Genomic DNA, 19,591 nt, shown 5'->3' on the forward strand with positions numbered 1-19,591 from the left:
TATTTCTAACCAGATGGTAACAGATTTAATTAATTCCAAAATCATTTCATGTCCTATATCTGATCATAACTCAATTTTTTGAATTCATGATAAAAAATACTCATAATGTTCAGATCAAAAGGATACCAGCATACTTAACTCAGCTAAAAGACTATAAAGAATATATACTTTCAGAAGTACAACATTTTCTAGACATAAATAATACTCCTGAAGTCTCCATTGTCTATGTTTGGGATGCCTTAAATTCATATCTATATGGACAAAGTATCAGATGGTATAATAACAAAAGGAAATCTTGGGATAAGGAATTGTTAGATATTCAAAGTAAACTGGACTCTTATAAGCATAATAATAAAGAAAATATTATGGACAAGAAAGTTATTGAAGAAATAAACAAACTAAATGAGAAATACAAAGAAATTTTAACTCATAAAGTTAAAATAACTTTAGAGAAATACAAGTTTTTGTCTTATTCAATAAGCCCCAAATACTTACATAGACTTAAAAATAAAACAAAAAGGTTGAATAAACAAAACCATATCAAAGAAATCTTTTCTCTAAGGAAAAAGAAGAATGTTTCTAGTATATCAGAAATACTGGACGAATTTAGAAATCACTTTCACAAGATTAACCATAACAACATTAACATGGAACCTAAAGATAAAATAAAGGAGTTTATAACCACAAACATGAATAAAAAGCTTAATAAACAACAGATTAAACTATTGGACAAGAGTATTTCATATACAGAAGTTATTACACAAATAAATAAGCTTAAATCAAACAAAGCACCGGGTAATGATGGTATTATACCAGAGATATATAAAATCCTTTCTAAAACTACATATTCATTAATACATAAGGTTTTTATTCTGGCCCAAACTGAGTTAATAACACCCCCATCTTGACAATATACATTTATTTCACCAATTTTAAAACCTAATAAAGATCCAACTAGATGTTCTTCATATCGACCCATCTCATTACTTAATGTTGATTATAAAATGTTTATGAGTATTTTTGCTGATAGATTGAAGACAATTATCCCCGGCATTATAGACATAGATCAGACGGGCTTCATTGTAAATAGAAATACTTTTGATAATATAAGAAGAACTTTAACATTAATTGATTTTGCAAATAGGAAAAAGAAAGATTTAACACTTATTAGTCTTGATATAGGTTCAGCATTTGATTCAGTAAGTTGGGACTATCTGTTTACCTTACTGAAATGCACAAATTTCTCTGATGCATTTGTAAATTTAATTGAGCATTTATTTTTTTTTTATTTTATTTATTTTATTTAACATTTGTTGACCGGGAATGATCTAATTTATACAAAGGAACGCTGGCTTATATTAAGGTAGGAACATATGTTTCACAAAAAATACCCATTCTTAAAGGTACAAAGCAAGGATGTCCACTTTCTCCACTATTATTCACTTTAGTAATGGAGCCTTGGGCTAATTTGATTAGAAACAGTACTGACATAGAGGGTTTTGAAATAGAAGAAAATACAACATCAAAAATTCAACTTTTTGCAGATGATGTTCTAATTACATCAGCAGGATCTAATTCTTCTATGCAGTCTTTATTTGATAAAATGATGAATTTTAAAAGTATTTCTGATTTAATATTCAATGAAGAAAAAACTAAAATACTACCTATATATACACGAAAAAATACTCATTAGTGATTTTACTAAATATGTACCCAACTCAGGTCAGATAACTTATTTAGGTATAATACTATCTAAAGATATTAAATCTATTATATATAATAACTATAATACCTGTTTTCTTAATATACAAAATCTTTTTAATACCTGGAATAATATGTTTTTTTACTATGGAGGAGAGACTTACAATTATTAAAATGATAATATTCCCCAAGATTTTATACTTAATACAATCAATAATACTTTCACCTACAAAAATAACTATCAAGAAACTGAATACACTAATGTTAAATTTCTTATGGGCACCTAATAGACCTAAGATTGCATTAAAGAAACATACTAATAGCTGGTCTCAAGGGGTATTTCTTTTTCAGTCTTTAATTTATATATTATCTCTTGTATTATAAAAGTTATTACTTTATTAATAGATCGCTCATATGTCCTAAAATGGAAAGATTATTGGGAGCTAATTAGTATGCACTTCATGAAAATCTCCATAACACATAAAAATATGATTATAAATAACTCCATGTTGTGGTTGCTAAAGGAATTTTGTACTTCACCTATTACACCTAAACATATGGTCTGTTACCCATTAAATATTATTATTAGTTATCGTAACTTTATATTCATGCACCCTAAGTATAGGGAATGGAATTTTATTGTATTCCTATAATTTATACTCAGGGTATGCTTATGTCATCTACTTCTGAAGGAGCTCATTTAGCTATAGATAATAATCTAAAGTACTGGTATCAGCTGATATCTGATAATAAAGTTAAAAATCTAGATTTCTTAAAACAAGAATTTGATCTAAGAGAAACTTGCTGGTTAGAGGTTCAGATCTTTAGACAACATCTCATTGATAGAATAGATCTAATGTCTATAACAGTTAAAGAATCTATTCCAAAACTGATTGATTACTTGATAATAAATTTACAGCATAAAGTTTCTGATAAAGGTAAACTTTCATATATACATAAAATTATCAGACAAGAAACTTTTTACAATGTAGATTCATACTGGAATTATTTCACCTCTATTAATGGGGACCCACCAACTCAACAAGATAAACAATATATATTGGAATCTGCTTATAGAACTACATCTTCCATTGTCTGGAGACTTTATACATGGAAATTTTTACATAGATCTTTTTATACACCTTTGATGATGAATAAAATGAATAATAAAGATAATCTATGTAAGAGATGTAATGTATAAATTAATGCTGACTGGGCTCATATGTTTTATGACTGTATGAAGTTGAAAGAATACTGGAAGTCAATTAATGAATTTTTGCAGGCTCTTTTACAGATAATTTCATTATTTCTAAGTCTCTTATATTATTCAACACACCTGTACCTCAATGTGTTAAAAGATTAAGCTTCCCTTGTTATGGTCTATCCTAGCAGTGGCTAGGAAAATAATAACTAGAAATTGGATTTCAGATACACCTCCTTCTGTTCAATGAATTTAAAATGTTATGAATATAATGTGTCATATGGAAATAAGCACAATTAGAATGAGAACAACTAGAAAAACATCACATTTTATTGTATGGGATAATTTACAAAATTTGTTAAAAAAATTCTAATTTCAATAGCACAGTATTTTAGTTTAATTAATTGATCTGATTGTAGTGGATGTCTTTGTAAATACTTTAGTTGTTTTGTTGAATATTATAATAATACCTATTTTTAATTATTTGTATAAAATTGTTATGATATTTCTCTTATATGTTAAAACAATAAACTTGTTTTGGAAAAAAAAAAAAAGAATCCTACTGCGGATCCAGAGACCATTTCCCCAAGGACCAAAAAGCATTAAGGCTACTGCTGCCAAAAATCCTACCCTTTCTGATAGAGATTCTAGAGCCTTGGACAGATGGGTTAAGAAGATATACACTTCTGCTACTTTGGCCATTAGGGCTTTAAATTGCCAGTTTCATATGTTAAAGTACCAGCAGCATATTATGGGACAACTTAAACAGAAAATGATGTTAATTCCCGACTGTGCTGAACACAAAGAATTACAGGATTTAATGCATTCTGCAGAACAAGTTGGTAAACATACTTTGCAATGTGGTTTTGACTCTTTAGAAGCATCTTGCAGGGCTGCTGTCATTGGGTATGTACTTAGAAGGCATGCTTGACTTAAGGAGCAAAACTTGCCAGATCATGTTAAAGCTAAATTACTGGATGCTCCCTTAAACCAAGACTGCTTGTTTGGCAACAAACCAAAAGAAGTCCTCAAAAAGATGAAGGAAAAAGTTAAATATATGCAAACTGTTAAATATTTCCTACAAGTACAGCCTCCCAGATTTAGTAGGCATTGGCCTTCAAAGAATTGGTCCTTTCCACTCTCTTCCAGGCCTTCTCAGTCCAAACCCAGGAACAGCAGACCACCTAGGTTACAGTCTCAGGCTACGCACAGGCCTAAGCAGTGGGGGGCTCCCACTTCCAAAGTAGGGAGTAGTAAGCCACCCCTATGGAAAAATGACACAATGACTTAACCTTAACCCTTCTACACCCTGCTCAACTGCTTGCACCCTTAGGAGGAAAACACCCTGCATGCAAAAACCTGGGAGCTCATTACCCAGGACAAATAGGTTTTGAATATAGTTTCCCAAAGTTACAGATTCCACTTTCACACCCTACCAATCCCAAACAGTTGGCCAGGCCTACCCCCAAATCAGTGGGCGGAGGCCCAACAGCAGGTCCTCTCTCTTCTAAGTATCAGGGCTATTCTACCTGTCCTAGCAGAACAAAGGGGACAAGCCTGGACCTCTATTCTAAACACCTTTCTAGTAATCCCAAAATTCAAAATGCTAACACTTCAACAGCTGCTTTCTATGCTAGGCAAAGATGCCTGGTTGGCAACCTTAGACTTAAAGGAAGCTTACCTGCACATTCCAGTAAGGGAATCTTGCAGGAAATACCTATGCTTCAGGGCAGGCTCCATGCACTATCAGTTCTCTGTACTTCCCTTTGGCTTATCTACTGAGCCCAGGGTATTCACAAAGTGTCTAGCTCCAGCCATTGCATTTTGTAGGCAGAGAAATATTCAAATATACCCATACTTGGACAATTGTCTGATTGATGCAGAAAGCCAGGACTTGCTATTAAAACATCTGGCATTCATAAAGAAACTTCTAACCTCACTGGGGTACACCATAAACGAAAATAAATTTCACCTAGTACCCTGCCAACAGATTATATTCCTGGGAGCAAGTTTGAACACAGCATCCCAGAAGGCTTTCCTTACTCCAGAGAAACAAGTTTATTTGACAACCTACTTCAAACTACTGGCCACAAAGACCCAGCTATCTGCAAGGAAAATTCTGCAAGCCCTGGGGTTCATGGCCTCTTGCATTCTACTAATTCCATATGCAAAACTGCATATGAGGAAACTACAAAGGTATCTAAAAAGCCTATGGTGTCAACATTCTCAGGACCTGGAGTCAATGATCCCTATCATTCTTGTACCTTGTATAAAGACAGATTTCCTTTGGTGGGCAGAGGCCTGCTACCACAACAAGAGGCTCCCTTTCACTCTACCCCCTGCTGCCCAAACCCTAACAACAGACGCATCAGACTATGCATGGGGGGGGGCTCACTTGGTAGGGCAGTGCATTCAGGGCAAATGGAACCTGAGACAGATGCACCTGCATATCAACCAAAAAGAAATGTTAGCTGTACAGAATTCCCTGACAGCCTTCAAAGAGCACATTCTTCCAGGACAATTATTGGTAAAGACAGACAATACCACAGTTATGTGGTACATAAACAAGCAGGGGAGAACCCACTCGTACCCCCTCTGCAGACTAGCCGTGTGTCTGTGGAACACAGCCTTGAGCTACCAAGTGCACCTACAAGCTCAATTCATGCCAGGCAAGTTAAATTCACTGGCAAATGACCTAAGCAGAAATCTCATACACCCACATGAATGGAAACTAGAACCAAAAATATTCAACCTCTTGAGGAACAAATGGGAGACTCCAGAGATAGACCTGTGTGCCTCCCCTCAGAACTACCAACTGGACAAATTCTGCACAGGGACTTCCCACAGTCAAGCTTGGAAAGTGTATGCCCTGTCCTTTACCTGGGAAAGCCTCTCTGTTTATGCCTTTCCCCCTCTGCCTCTCCTCTCGAAGGTTCTGCTAAAGATCAAACAGGACAAGCCAAGGACAATACGGATTGCACCAGACTGGCCACTCCAGCACTGGTACCCCCCTCTTGCACAGTATGACACTGCTGGAACCATGGCACCTGCCCTCAGACCCCTTCCCTTCTGCCCCAGCAGGTGGTCCATATTCTGCACCCTCAGCTTCAAACCCTAAACCTTGCAGCCTGGCTAATTCCTTGAGCTCTCCAATAGCATCCCTCAGTAAGCAGGTGTTAGATGTCATTCTGGAGGCAAGGAGGCCTAGTACTAGAAAATCCTGTGCTGAAAAGTGGAAAAGATACTGTTCCTGGAGCCAGACTCAAGGGATGGGCACAACGGTGCCCAGCTTACCTCATATTCTTCAGTACATAACAATGCTCTACAAGGGCCTATCCTTCTTGTCAATTAAAATTCATGCCTCTGCCATTTCAGCAAATTATAATACTGAGCCACCCCTCTTCTCTCACCCCCTGCTAAAGCAATTCCTTAGAGGGGCCAAAAATGTAAGACCCCTACTCCAACATGGGACCTTAACTTTGTATTGGAAAAGCTCACTCTTCTTCCATTTGAAATTCCTTTCTTGGAAAACAGCCTTCCTTGTAGCCATCATTTTAGCAAGAAGACTGTCTGAATTACAGGCACTCATGGCAGTGGAACCCTTCATTATCTTCCATGCAGACAGGGTTTCCCTCAGGACCAATCCTTCCTTTATGCCCAAGGTGGTGTCTAGTGTGGCCCTAAATCAGTCCATTCATTTGCCTAATTTTTTTCCCTAATCCACAAACCAACAGAGAACGAATATTGTACTCTTTGGACGTGCACAGACAACTTAGATTTTATTTGGACAGAACTAAGCCTCTCAGAAAAATCTGAACAGCTGCTAGTTGGCTTTGCTGCAGGGGCAGAGGGGAAGGCCATTTCAAAGCAAACCATTTCTAAATGGATAGCCCATTGCATTAATTTCTGCTACAAGCACCATGGAAAACCTACTCCACAGGGGATAAGATCACATTCCACCAGGGCTGCATCTACCTCTACAGCCTTTCTCAGAGGAGTCCCTACCAGAGACATCCTAGAAGCTACTACCTGGAGCTCTGTACATACCTTCACCAAGCATTACCACATGCCTTTTTTTTTTCTAAATCCAGAGCTGGTTTTGCCACTGCAGTCTTGCAGGGCTTAATAGCTGACCCTAATGCTCTCTAACGTCCTCTTCCCTTCCTTAGCTTTGGGAAATCAACCCAAATGTGATGACTGCAGCAGTGAAACATGAAGAACATAGTACAGTTGTGTACACTTGCCATAAATGTAGATGTTTGAGTGTATTCACTGTTGCAGTCCTGGTTACCCTCCCTCCAGCCCCCTGACTTTTCTTGGCTCTATTTTTCCTTCTTGTTTGGTGTATTTAACCTTTTTGGTGTATTTGCTTTTTGATGGAGGTGTACCATAACATATTATTGCTTCCCTTTGTGGGGGCACCTGACATCTGGGGCAAGAAAAACTGATGTAATGGCGTCGGCTGCATGTTTTATACCCCTGATGACCTGATGTCATGGAAGAAGAAACAGCATCCAACGCAGGAATCTAAGACTCTGGTATTCAGGCCTGCTGAGGGGCTAACTGCAGGCAGATAACCCAAATGTGATGACTGCAACAGTGAATACACTTGAACATCTACATTTATGGTCAGTGTACACAACTGTACTTTTTCTGGGAAGTCACTGAGGACTGAAATCACTAAATAGTGAAATACATTTGAATTTCAGACTTCATATCCTTCAGAAAATGAATGTTATCACAACTCTTGTTATCCATGCAACTTTTTAATTTTATAAGAACAATATTTAGATATGTACCTGTTTTGAAGCCTTTGACCCCCCCCCCCAATTATTTTAGGCTTTGTCCAGATTTACTGTGCTAAGAGGTTTAGAGTTATGTTCACGAAGCAAATATAGAGTGATGATTTGCCTTCTAACTTTGAAAATGTATTTGCTGGTGTGGGATGCCTTCAAGCTTTACATCATGTTCATATAGACCCACCCCTTTTTACCCCTGGTGCCTGCTCCAAGGAGAGTTCTAGCAGCGCTGCAGTGTAAACTAGAAATGGAAGTGCCCAGTTGAGAGAGCATAGATTATTAAAAAACAAATTGAGCCTTCTGACTGCATGAAAAGTATGGTTGCTGTGGTGACATTTGACATGATTTGGGTAGGCTTACATCAAGACTGGATTAAAGCTGTAATCAGTGAACATTATTCACTTCATACTACAGAAGCTGTTTTCACAGGCATGCATAATGTGACGTATTTCCTTGCATTTGATTCTAAATCAAGGATTTTGATAAATGTAAGCTAGATGAGGAAGCTCTATACATTTAATCAGAGCTAAGTTGTATGGCGTCATGCGCAATTCCCCAGTGTGGCACCCCCTTCTCAACTCCAAGTTGAGGATCAAAACAACTCTTTGAAAACTGTAGTGAAGTGCTTGCTACAAATGTAAAAGATACAGATGAAGTACTAAAGCCTATCAGCCCTGGTACCAAATACAGTATCTGCATTCGTTTCTGAATGCTGGTAGTGCACTACCACCCAGTAAGCATGTCAGTCTTGCCTGCTAAGACTTTGCACTTGGGGTAGCTTCCCCCTTCATCCCACCATGATTATGCCTCTTGCACTTAATTACACATATTGGAAGATGCAGATTATTTATACTTCCATTTGATATTTTGTAAAGAGACAAAGTGTTTTACAGAGTTATTGCATAACAGTTTACGAGGTTTCATAGCCTTAACATTATTGCTAATATTTTGCCTTGGGGTGTAGTCAGAGAACTGGGTGACAAGAAACTGATTCAGTAACTAAATATATTGAGACAATATAACCACGTAATGGACAACAGCAAGTGTAAAATTAAGGCTGAGGTAAAAAAAAAATGTTTTTTTAACCAAGGCTGAGGTAAAAATTATCTTTTTAACTTTTTCCCCTGTGGACCTTTCCCAGTGGCTTTTCTATATTAGTTCTGTTTGCTGCAGAGGAATGGGAGCTGGGTATTCCAGAGATAGTGTAGAGACCTAAGGTCCATGTGTTCCTGCCTCTGAATCCCCGCATGCCTTCTGTTACCCATCACTAGTCTGGCATTTGGGTGTTATCCAGTTTGGTGACTCAGTAGGGCAGCCTACCCTCTTACCTAGACAGCACCCCCCAACACACCATAGCCACTCCTTTGATTGTGTTTACTACCTTCTAGGGGGAAGCATGCCTCCACATGTTAATTTCTCTGTTACTTAGTGTGACTACACTTTGGTAGCACAAGCTATCATGTCAGAACTACCTTGGGTAAACACCTAGTGCTGCTTTTAGCACCACCTATGTGGCAAACCAGAAACACCTCCCTCTGCCCAGGCTGGGTGATCATCTACAATCCAGATGATGAACAAGTCAGAGCTGTTGTACTTTTGCCACCATTAGTGAATAAAAGCAACCACTTGTAAGTTTTCAGTATCTTTGAAAGTTTATTCTGATTATGTCTAAAATTAATCTGCTATTAAGGAAATTATTAGGACAGGATCTGGCATCACCCTTGAGTGAAGAATTAGAAGAGTTTTGAACAGTTCAAAGAGAGAACACCTCTATTGAAGTATTTTGATGTAAATGAGCCCAGTTACAAGTTGATGTCAGAATGGCATTGCTGTTGTGATTATCTTAGAAGAGAAGCTAATAGTATGTGGTTCAAGAGTATTTACTGACTGCCAAAGTGATGTCCTTAGAGTACTTACTAACTGTATGGCTGTGAAATGTTTCATCTGTATATCTATTGAAAAAGGTACAGGTATAGAGTGACTATAAACCATTACTGGTTATACTCAGGAAGTTGCTGTAGGCTCCTTCCGGTTTGCAAAGAATGTAGTTGCATATAAAGGGGTGCGACTTAATAGTGAATTTGTAAGTCAGAAGGTCAGATGCATTTAGCAGGTATGCTGAGTCATTATTACTTACAGGAGTACAAGGGACAGCTACTTGAAGACAATTAGAGAACAAAATATTCCTGACCTTGTTCTTAGCAACATGGCATCAATACCCACTATTCCCCTGGTACTCATTCTCCAGTTAAATCTGATCAAAAGATGGTAGCCTTTTCCTTCAAAATCTCCAGTTTGATGCAAATATCACAAAATGCAGGGACTTCAAACATACAAATCTTTCACAGTTGTATAATGAACTCTCTAAATTTAGGTTTAACTGTACTACCTGTGATGCTGACACAAAGTAAGGGTACCTGGATAAATGCATTGACGTGACACTCCCTACCATATCCAGACAAAATAGGAAATTTAAAAGTAAACCAGCATTGTTGTCCACATATATAAATAAGAAATGCAATTAAAAAAAAAATCAAGGACAGAAGTAAAAATTCTGCTTGAAAGAACTAAAAGACACCATTAGGAAAATGAAGGCATCCCATGAACTTAGACTTGCATCATATAAGGAAAATACAAATCCTTCTTTAGCTATGTTTGGAAACTTGGGAATAACATTAAGCATTGCTCTAAATTTATCCAAAATGGCATTACACATTTGTATCCAGTAGATAAAGCAAGATTCTAGCAAGTGACTTCAGTACAAATTTCACTCCCAAAGCAACTATACAAAGTCCACATATCCCATAGAATTTCAAATCCCCAAACATAACCAAAGAACACTTGCTAAAGGTACTCTCCAAAATGACTCACAATTGCTCCAACACGGCTTAGACCATGTTAAGAATTGGTACAAACAAATGGTCTTAAATTAAATGTAAAAATGTTGCATCGTTCATTTTGGTAAACAGAACAGTTTCACTTATAATGTAGGAGATGCATTCCTCCAATCACACGCTGTTTTAAAGGATCTGGGTACTCTTGTTAATTCCTTATTATTTGACCATCATGCCTCCACACTAGTTCTGAAAGCTTTTTATCCGGCCTATCTGATTTCCAAAGGCATCTCCACTAGATCCAAAGAGGTCTAAATTCCCATTTACTTTTATCTTATCAGACTCATTATAATGCACTTTTTGGCATGTATTTATCTAAACTTATCACACAGCTTGAGAGACCTCAGAGATTCATACCTAAAAAGATCAGTGGCTTCAAAAATGTTCATTATCAGAAGAGACTGGCAGCTCTTTTTCTATACTCCATCTTTTACAGACTCCTCCGTGGATCTATGTCTTGCCTTTCATACCATGAAAGATCCAACCCTATTTAATCTTCTATTCCTTTGCAGAAAGTACAGTTGTGTAAAATCTTACATGTGGGAAACAGATTCCCCATAGAAACTGCCACGATAACTGCCTTTTTTTGTTTAGGTGCTTCTCATGACCGTAAGTCTTGTTCTATTTGTCAGGCATTTGTTCAGAAAACCCTCCGCAGTAGACGTTCTTCCCTTTCCTTGTATCTTGAGAACTGGCATCTTAGGCTACTCAATGAAAATACTATGGAAGGAATCTCCCACCCTGAGAGTCAGCCATTAGGGAAGAAAAAGCTGAAAAAGGTACATCCAAAATCTTCCACTGTCCAACCACTGCCAGGTGTTTCTCTTGAGGTCGTTAGGATCCCAGAGGCTCTCCCAGATGTGTTGTCTCATTTCTCTGCTGCAACCGTGTTGGAGGCTGGTGAGGATCTAGCTGGCAGCACATCCGAAGAGGGTTTGCAGGCATCCATCTCAGACTTTCAGAGGGAACCATGATTAACTTTTTTTTTCTGAGTGGCCTGTGGGAGTTCCTCAGTTTCTATTTGGGGGAAGAAGTTCCTGCCACGGTTCTCGACTGTCGTTCTGGATCTGAGCCTTCTCAGGACGTTCCCTTAAAAAAAAAAAAAATAAACATATTTCTTCTGCTTCTAGGGATCCACAAAGTGACAGGTTTTTACATGGGGGTTATTTTCTGCCTTAATGTCCATAAAGTCTCCTCATGGGGTTTCAGTTCCTGCTCCTCCTTAGTTCTTTACTCCTCTTAAAAGGCCTAGAGAACAGGATTCTTCTGAGGATGAGTCGGATTCTGCTGACAAATCCTAAGTTATTCTACTCAAATTCCAACTTCTTTGGATTATGGATCATAGGAGGAAGAATCTATCAGTCCTGATGTTCCTTTAGGCCACACTCTATAGGATGATGGATTTTTTTTTAAGCGAGATTGTACTAAGGTCTCTGATATCCATAAATGGTATTATGAGTTGTTGCAGCTGGACTTTCCTAAACCTGTGGCTATTCCTCCTGTCTTGGCTGCTTTACTGGATGCTTTCTCCAATGCCTCTCAGACATCTGATTCTGACCCCCCTGCTCCCAAGATGCCTGATAGGTTTTATAGGGTCCCTGAGTATTATTGTTTTTTTTATATATATAAGCATCCTGCTGCTGACCCTTCAGTACTGTCCATAGCCTCTGATAAGCTATCTCAGTTGCTTCTTTTGCCCAAGTTTTTGCATTCTGATAAGGGCAGCAATACTATGGACAGGCTGGGCAAAAAGGTTTACACTTCTGCTACCTTAGCTTTTAAGGCTATTAATTATTTTACCCATTTGTCTAGGTATGTGTTGGCTCTTCTTTCTCAGGCCTGTCAACTTATTTATGATTTTCCAGAATCTGAGGGTAAAACTTCTGCTTGTTCCTTGCTAGGGACTTCATCGCAAGTCGTTCATCATTCTGTTAAATGTAGTTATGGCACGGCGGATGCCTCTTCTAAGGCTGCTGTTTTTGCTTCAGTTCTGAGGAGGTATTATTGGCTCAGGCTTCAACCTCTACCTGATGATATTAAACCTAAGTTGATGGATACTCCTCTGGATTCTAAACTTCTGTTTGGGGAAGCTGCTGCTGCTGCTGGTTTAAGTCCCTTCAGGATAAGAGTAAGGCCTTACAGGAACTTAAACACGTTTATTTCTCTGTGCCTAAATTTCAGAGAAACTACCCTGCTAAGCCTGCCTTTGTTCATAGGCAATCATGTTCTTCTAAACATAAGAAGAGGGGCAAACAGACTTCTCCTGCTAAGACTACTCAATTTTCAAGGACACCAAAGCCTTCCTTTCTGGAGAAACCAGGCACTGTGTGACTATCTGTCCCTTCCCAGCCACATTCCTCTTTCTCTTCGCCTTTGCCTTTCTCCTCCGATTTGGCTTCAGATCGCACAGGATTCTTGGGTTCTGTCAATCATTTATCAAGAGTACTCATGGTGTGGAAATCCCGTCCTCCGTTTATGGGCATTCCTAAGCCTCCTTAGGAGCATCTTCCTTTTTACTAGAGGTTCTTCAAGATCTCTTGTCTCAGGGTACTATTCAAGAGGTGCCTGTGTCCCAAAGGGAGAAAGGGTTCTACTCCCAACTGTTTCTAGTGCCCAGAAAAGAGGGCACTTGGACACTTATTTTAGACTTCTCTCATATAAATGCTTTTCTAAAGGTACCTTCCTTTTCAATGTTTTCCCTGTAGATTCTGTTTCTTCTCTTGCTCACTCAGGCCTATATGGTGTTTCTGAATCTCAAGGATGCTTATCTCCATATTTCGATCAGTCCTGTTTTCAGGAAGTTTTTGCTTTTCTCTGTTGCTTCCTGGCATTTTCAGTTCTCTGCTTTGCCCTTTCTGCTGCCAAAAGGTGTTCACCAAATGCCTTTCTGCTGTGACTGTCTTTTGCAGACTTCAAGGAATCCAAATATTTCCTTACTTGAATAACCTGTTGATTCAGGCGTCCTCTCCACAGACCCTTTTGCAAAATCTTCATTTTGCTGTATCCCTTCTTCACAGCCTGGGGTTCACTATAAATTTCAAAAAGTCTTCTCTGACTTCTACTCAGGATCATGCTTTTCTGGGTTGCAGGATTCAGACGGTGCCAGTGCTTGCATCACTGCCCCCCCTCCAAAGGCCTTAACTCTCATTTCTTTCTTTCACGCACTTCTTCCTCTGGCTTCCATTACTGCCAGGGAGTTTCTGAGAGTTCTGGATTTCATGGCATCCACCATTCCGATGTTCCCTCTGGCCAAACTTCATATGAGAAAGTTTCAGTTGTTTCTGAAGTCAATGTGGCTTCAGCATGCTCATCCTCTAAAATTTGTAGTTGCCTCTTCTTCCTTGCCTTGGATAGGAAGTTCTCTGGTTGATTCAGCAGTTGTCCCTGAATTCAGAGATCCCTTTTCATCCCCCTCTTCCCTCTCAGGAACTGTTCACAGATGCCTCAGACATGGGATGGGGGGGGGTGATTTTTATCACTCTAAAGGTACTGGGGTGTGGTCACCTTGTGAGCAAAAGGAGCACATCAGTTTCAAAGAGATGAGAGCTCTTCTGCTGGCTCTTCAGGCCTTTCAGTCTCTCTTTTTCTGCAGGGCCTCTCAACGTATTCACAAACAGTACCACAGTGATGTGGTATATCAACAAACAGGGAGGAACGAGATCTATCTTCTTTGCCTGTTGGCACTTCTGGCATGGGATCTTGCTGTCAAGTGACTCTCCAGGCAGTTTATATCCCTTCCAGTCAGAACATTGTGGCAGACACTATGAGCAGGTCCTTAACTCAGTCCCATGAATGGATACTTCACAGGGATATGTTTCTGGACATTATTCACCAGTGGGTACTCCCCAAGTGGATCTTTATGCCTCCCCTCTGAACAGACAACTTCCTCGGTTTTGTGCCAGAGTCCCAGGTCCTCTGGTATGGAAGGTGGATGCCCTCTCATTCTCTTGGAAGGGGATGTTTCTTTATGCATTCCCTCAGTTTCCTAAAGTCCTGTTCAAAATTCAACAGGATGTTCCCAAAATCTTGTTGGTGAATCCCTTTTGGCTGCAACAGCACTGGTTCCCTCTTCTTCTACATCTAGCCAAGAGCAATCATCACAAGTTACCTCACAGGGTGGATCTAATCACACAAGACAAGGAATCTCTTACCCATCCCCACCTGTCCACGCTTTAAATGACACTGTGGGTGATAGGATTTTGATTCCTCATCGACATCTTTTTTCCTGAGGACGTGCTGCAAGTCCTGCAGGAGGCCAGGAAACCTACGACTAGGAAATCCTACTTATCCAAAAGGAAGTTTTCTTTTTGGTGTCTCTCTCATAACCTGGACCCACTTACTGTGGATGCTCCTTTGGTTTTCTCTTATGTGTGTGACTTGCTCAATGCTGGTTTGGCCTATTCTATTAAGGCCCATCTCTGCTTGTCTGCCTTTTTCTCCTTCTTTAGCTGCTAGATTTGAGGTGAAACAATTTCTTAAAGGTGACCTTAATGTTCGTCCTCCCAGGAAGCCTGTTCCTCCTCCCTGGGATCTTAATTTTTGGAGAAGTTGACTCAGGCTCCCTTTGAGCCTGTTGCTTCGGCTTCCTTGCAACATTGTTCCTGGAAGACTGTTAATAGGATCACAGGAGATTACTTGGATAATGGCCTTGGGGCCCTTACAAACCTAACCAAGAGCTTGTTCCCAAAAAGAAACCTCAATCAACACATCTCCCTTGTCAGTGAGGGATACAGGTGGAACACCTGTGACAAATTTGTGGTTTCCCATCCACTCATCAAGGGTGCGCTTGAAGAGGGTCAGCAATATTACTTTGTTTGATGTGTATGGGGAGTCTATTCCAGAGACAAACCTTTCTCTCCAGCAGGTTTTGTTAAAGTCACATATTAGATTTAAGCCTTTTGATCAGGTAATGTGTGAGGAGTTAAACCTACGGATATGGAGCATCTCTAGTAGAGCAGGGTCTGAAATTGCCTTGTAGGAGAGAGACAGATCACCTCTGAGCAATCTGTATGATACCGAGTAGAGGATAGTGATTTGAGTCTGTCCACATAGGACAGGTGTTGGAGGCCATGGATTCTCTTTGTGAGGTATTTCTGTAGCCTTTCCAGTTGGTGCAGGTGTTTGGAGAGGTACATACCAAACGGGGCATTGTATTCAATTATTGGCCTAATGAGGGAGGAGTACAGAGAGGCAATAACCTCTTTTTTTTCTGGATGCAATCTGTTTACTTATGAGATGAACCAAGTAAAAGGCTTTTCTGACCACTACTGCTAAATGATGGTCAAATGTGAGTGTCATCACCCTGTGTACCCAGGTCTTTCACCACAGGTTGTATGCTTAGGGGGTTGCTGTTGATGTGGTAATCTGTAGGGGCCATGTTTTTGCTGAATGGTATGATAATACATTTTTTTGAGTTTAACTTACGGCCATGACTTTGGCACCAGTCATTTGTTGAGGTGAGACCCTCTTGAAATATGTTAACATCATTTGGGGAGTCAAGGACAGCACCCAACTTACAGTTGTCCACAAACTTGGTCAGCCACAGGCCTTTTGCTTTTGCCTGGACCTCTTAGAAGTAGATGTCACACAATAGGGGTCCCATGCGAGATCCCTGGGAGACACCATTAGTGGCAGGTTTGCTGTTGGAGGTGGTGGCATCTATTTTGACCTTGTGGGTCCTATCGATGAGCCAGTTGGCCACCCACCTGATGATATAGGGATTTATACCAAGTTGTGTTTGCTTTTCGATTATGCCTGAGTGGGGGATTGTGTCAAAGTCTTTGACCAAATCATGGTAAGCTGTACGTACTGACTTTCCCTCATCCAGTGACTTGGTGACAGTCTCAAAAAAGTCAACCAGGTTCAACAGGGAAGATCTACCCTTGACGAATATGAACTGGGTGGGGTCAAGTGCTTGGAGATTGCCTATGTCCTTGTTTATGAGTTCCATAATAATACGCTCCATGGCTTTTAGAGATCAGTCCAGCTAATGGGGTGATAGTTTCCAGGGTTAGTAGTGGCACCACCTTTGTGCAAAGGGATGACAATGACAGTTCTCCACCCTGCTGGAATTAAGCCTGTACTTAGGGTATGGTTGAATAGGGTGCTCAATGGCGAGGCTAGTTCTTGCTGGAGATGTTGCAGAATACAGCCTGGGATGCTATCAGGTTCCCATGGAAGCTGTGTTCTTTGCCTTGGGTAGGGCCTTTAACACTTGATCTATGGAGACGTGAGGTGCAGGGCAAGTATCAGGGATGTCGAATAGGCCTTTTGGGGGACAGGGGGGTGAAGTTTGTGCTGAACCTATCTGCTAGCAGGTTGGCTAAGTTAACAGGATAAGTGTAAGTGGTACTGTTAAGAACCAATTCTGAACGAACCTGGGTTTTGCCATGGAGGTTTCTGATGCAACTGAAAAAGGCTTTCTGGTTAGCCTTTGCTACATGGCTAGTTTTGATTCATAATTGGCTTTGGAGGTTTTCACTAGTGATCTAATTTGCTTGTTGAGGCTAAGGAGGGAGTTTTTCCAATTGGGAATTTGTGCCTTTTTACCCTTGGACAACAGTTTCTTCCTTTTGTTGTAAAGCCTTTTGATAAAGGATGTCCACCAGGTTTGTGTTTCCTTGAGGAGTAGGTTTTAGTTCTGTTGGGTATGGCTGAGTCCATGCAGTTGTACAGGTGCTTGTATACTGCACTGGCATACTGTTCAGCATAGTTGTCTGCATCCTCTGGGGGAGGTGAAGCTTACTGATACTCTCCCTTAGAAGGTTGTAGTCTGTTTTTGAGAGGGGGGGCGCGGAATGGACACTTTGAATGACACAGACCGATGGCCTGATTTCACCAGGGAAGAACTTACTATGGGAGTGGTGCAGAAGTCACACATTTTTGTGAGAACCAAGTCTAGAATGCTGTCTTCCCTTGTGGGGGATGAGACAAGCTGATCTTGTGCATTAAAATTGATGAAGTCAAGGAGGAATCATTGGGTGACTGCATTAGAGCAGGAGTAGTTCACCCAGTTAATGGTGGGGTAGTTGAAGTCACCGAGGATCAGGGTGTTAGGGGGTACCTTGATGGAATCAAGTAGCTCCAGGAAGGAGGAGTGGGTGTTCTGAGTCATGGAGGTGGGTCTATAGCTGGCTATAACTTGGATGGGTGCCTTGCCAATTGTCAATTGCACCTAGAGAAGTTCTAGTGCATCATGCTGGCAAACCAGTCTGGAGGAGTGCTTATCTTTAATGGAAGTAGAAACTCCACCACCATTAGTCTTCCTGACCTCATTTTGGGGTCAGAATGTATGGAATGAGGTATAGCCTGATAAGGCAGTGGTGCTCTCTGCAGCCTTGAACCAAGTTTCCGTGACTGCACAGATATCGGAATCTTCCAGTGCTAGGAGAGCCTCCAGTGAGTGCATTTTCGGGTTAAGGTTCCTAGCATTAAGCAGTATGACCTTCAATTTGCTTTTTGACAGATCTGTTATGTTGGAAGATTTGTCTCTGCGACATTGCCTAAAAAAAGCACAATGAGGGAGGCAAGAGCCTTGGCCAGAATCCTGAATCCCAGGGGTGACATGTGGAGACCATCTCTGGCAAAGCATTGAAGCCTGTCAACCATGTCATCCCAGGCAGACAGATACTAGATCCCCTTGGAATGACACCAGAAACTAAGCCAGTTGTTGAAGTCAGTTATTTTTTGTTGGTATTGTGGTATCATTCTTGGTGAAGGTAGAATGCTGCTTAGGGCTAGGGTCATACCTGCCTGGGACACATACTCTGACAACTCAATCATGTCTCTCTTCATGTAGTCCAGAGAGGTACGTCTCAAGTGATTCACACCAACACGAATAATGACCGAGTCATACTTGTACCTGTGTGGAGAGACTTAAGTGCATGCACGATGTGGCGGATTCTGGCATCTGACAGACAACTGACCGTGATCTCTTCTCCTTGTCAAGCTTGGTGAGGGGGACATCCGTGTGTCTCACAATTGAGTCACCAATGACTAGTATGTTTGGTTTATTGTTGTGCCTTATGGGCTGTGTTTTGGAGACAGTGGTGTGTTGTCTGCTGTCTGTGGTGTGTTTGATGTTTGTGGAATATTTGTGCGTGTGTTTTGGAGGTCTCTGCCATTTAGGCAAGTTTTTATTGAGGACCTCTTATAGGTGGGTGTGTGTTGTGCTTGGCTTTGTGATGTGGGTGATGTGGTGTTTGTGCTGGCAATCTCCTGTTTGTCAGAAGTACTGACTGTGGCGTGAGAGACCATGGATTCCAGGTTACTGATATAGATGCATTTCTCACAAGTAAAAGAATTATGTGCTAGGAGAAGAGGGTTGTCAGTGAACATGAGGCAATTGCTACACTGTCTCAGTATGCCCATGTCGACCTGTTCTTTTTTTAGCATTTACTTCTGCCAGATGGGTGTCTGAGTTGCAGGCCCTTATGGCTTGTCCTCCTTTTTTGATTTTTCATGAGGACAGTGTCCTTGCACACTAACCCTTTTATGCCGAAAGTGGTTAATGAGCTATCTCTTAATCAGTCTATTAATCTGCCTACTTTTTCCCCTTTCTGCAAACTGACAGTGAGAGGGTGCTGCATGCTTTGTATATGCATAGGCAACTTAGCCTTGGTCATATCCAAATAAACTCGATCAGAAAATCTGACCAGTTATTTGTTTCTTTTCATCCTAGATCTTTGGGGCTTGCTGTACTCAAGCAGACTATTTCTTGTTGGATTTCTACGACTATTTCCTTTTGCTACACTTTTCATGACAACAGCCTTCCTTTTTAAATTAAAGCTCATTCTACTAGAGCTGTGGCTTCTTCTGGTGCTTTTTTCAGTAGGTTCATAGGTGTGTACTAGGCTAATGGCCCTGGGGCCTTTACAAGCCTAGCCATAGGATTACTCTGGCATTGTGCCACCTGACCTTAGTTCCCAGTGCCTCTGTTGAGTAGAGCCACTGGAGTTATCCCCGTGGTAAATTTAGATATTAATTCTACTCTTGAA

The sequence above is a fragment of the Protopterus annectens genome, chromosome 6.part0, assembly GCF_019279795.1.
Source record: "Protopterus annectens isolate FY-2018-M chromosome 6.part0, PAN1.0, whole genome shotgun sequence".
In the NCBI taxonomy this organism is placed as follows: domain Eukaryota; kingdom Metazoa; phylum Chordata; order Ceratodontiformes; family Protopteridae; genus Protopterus; species Protopterus annectens.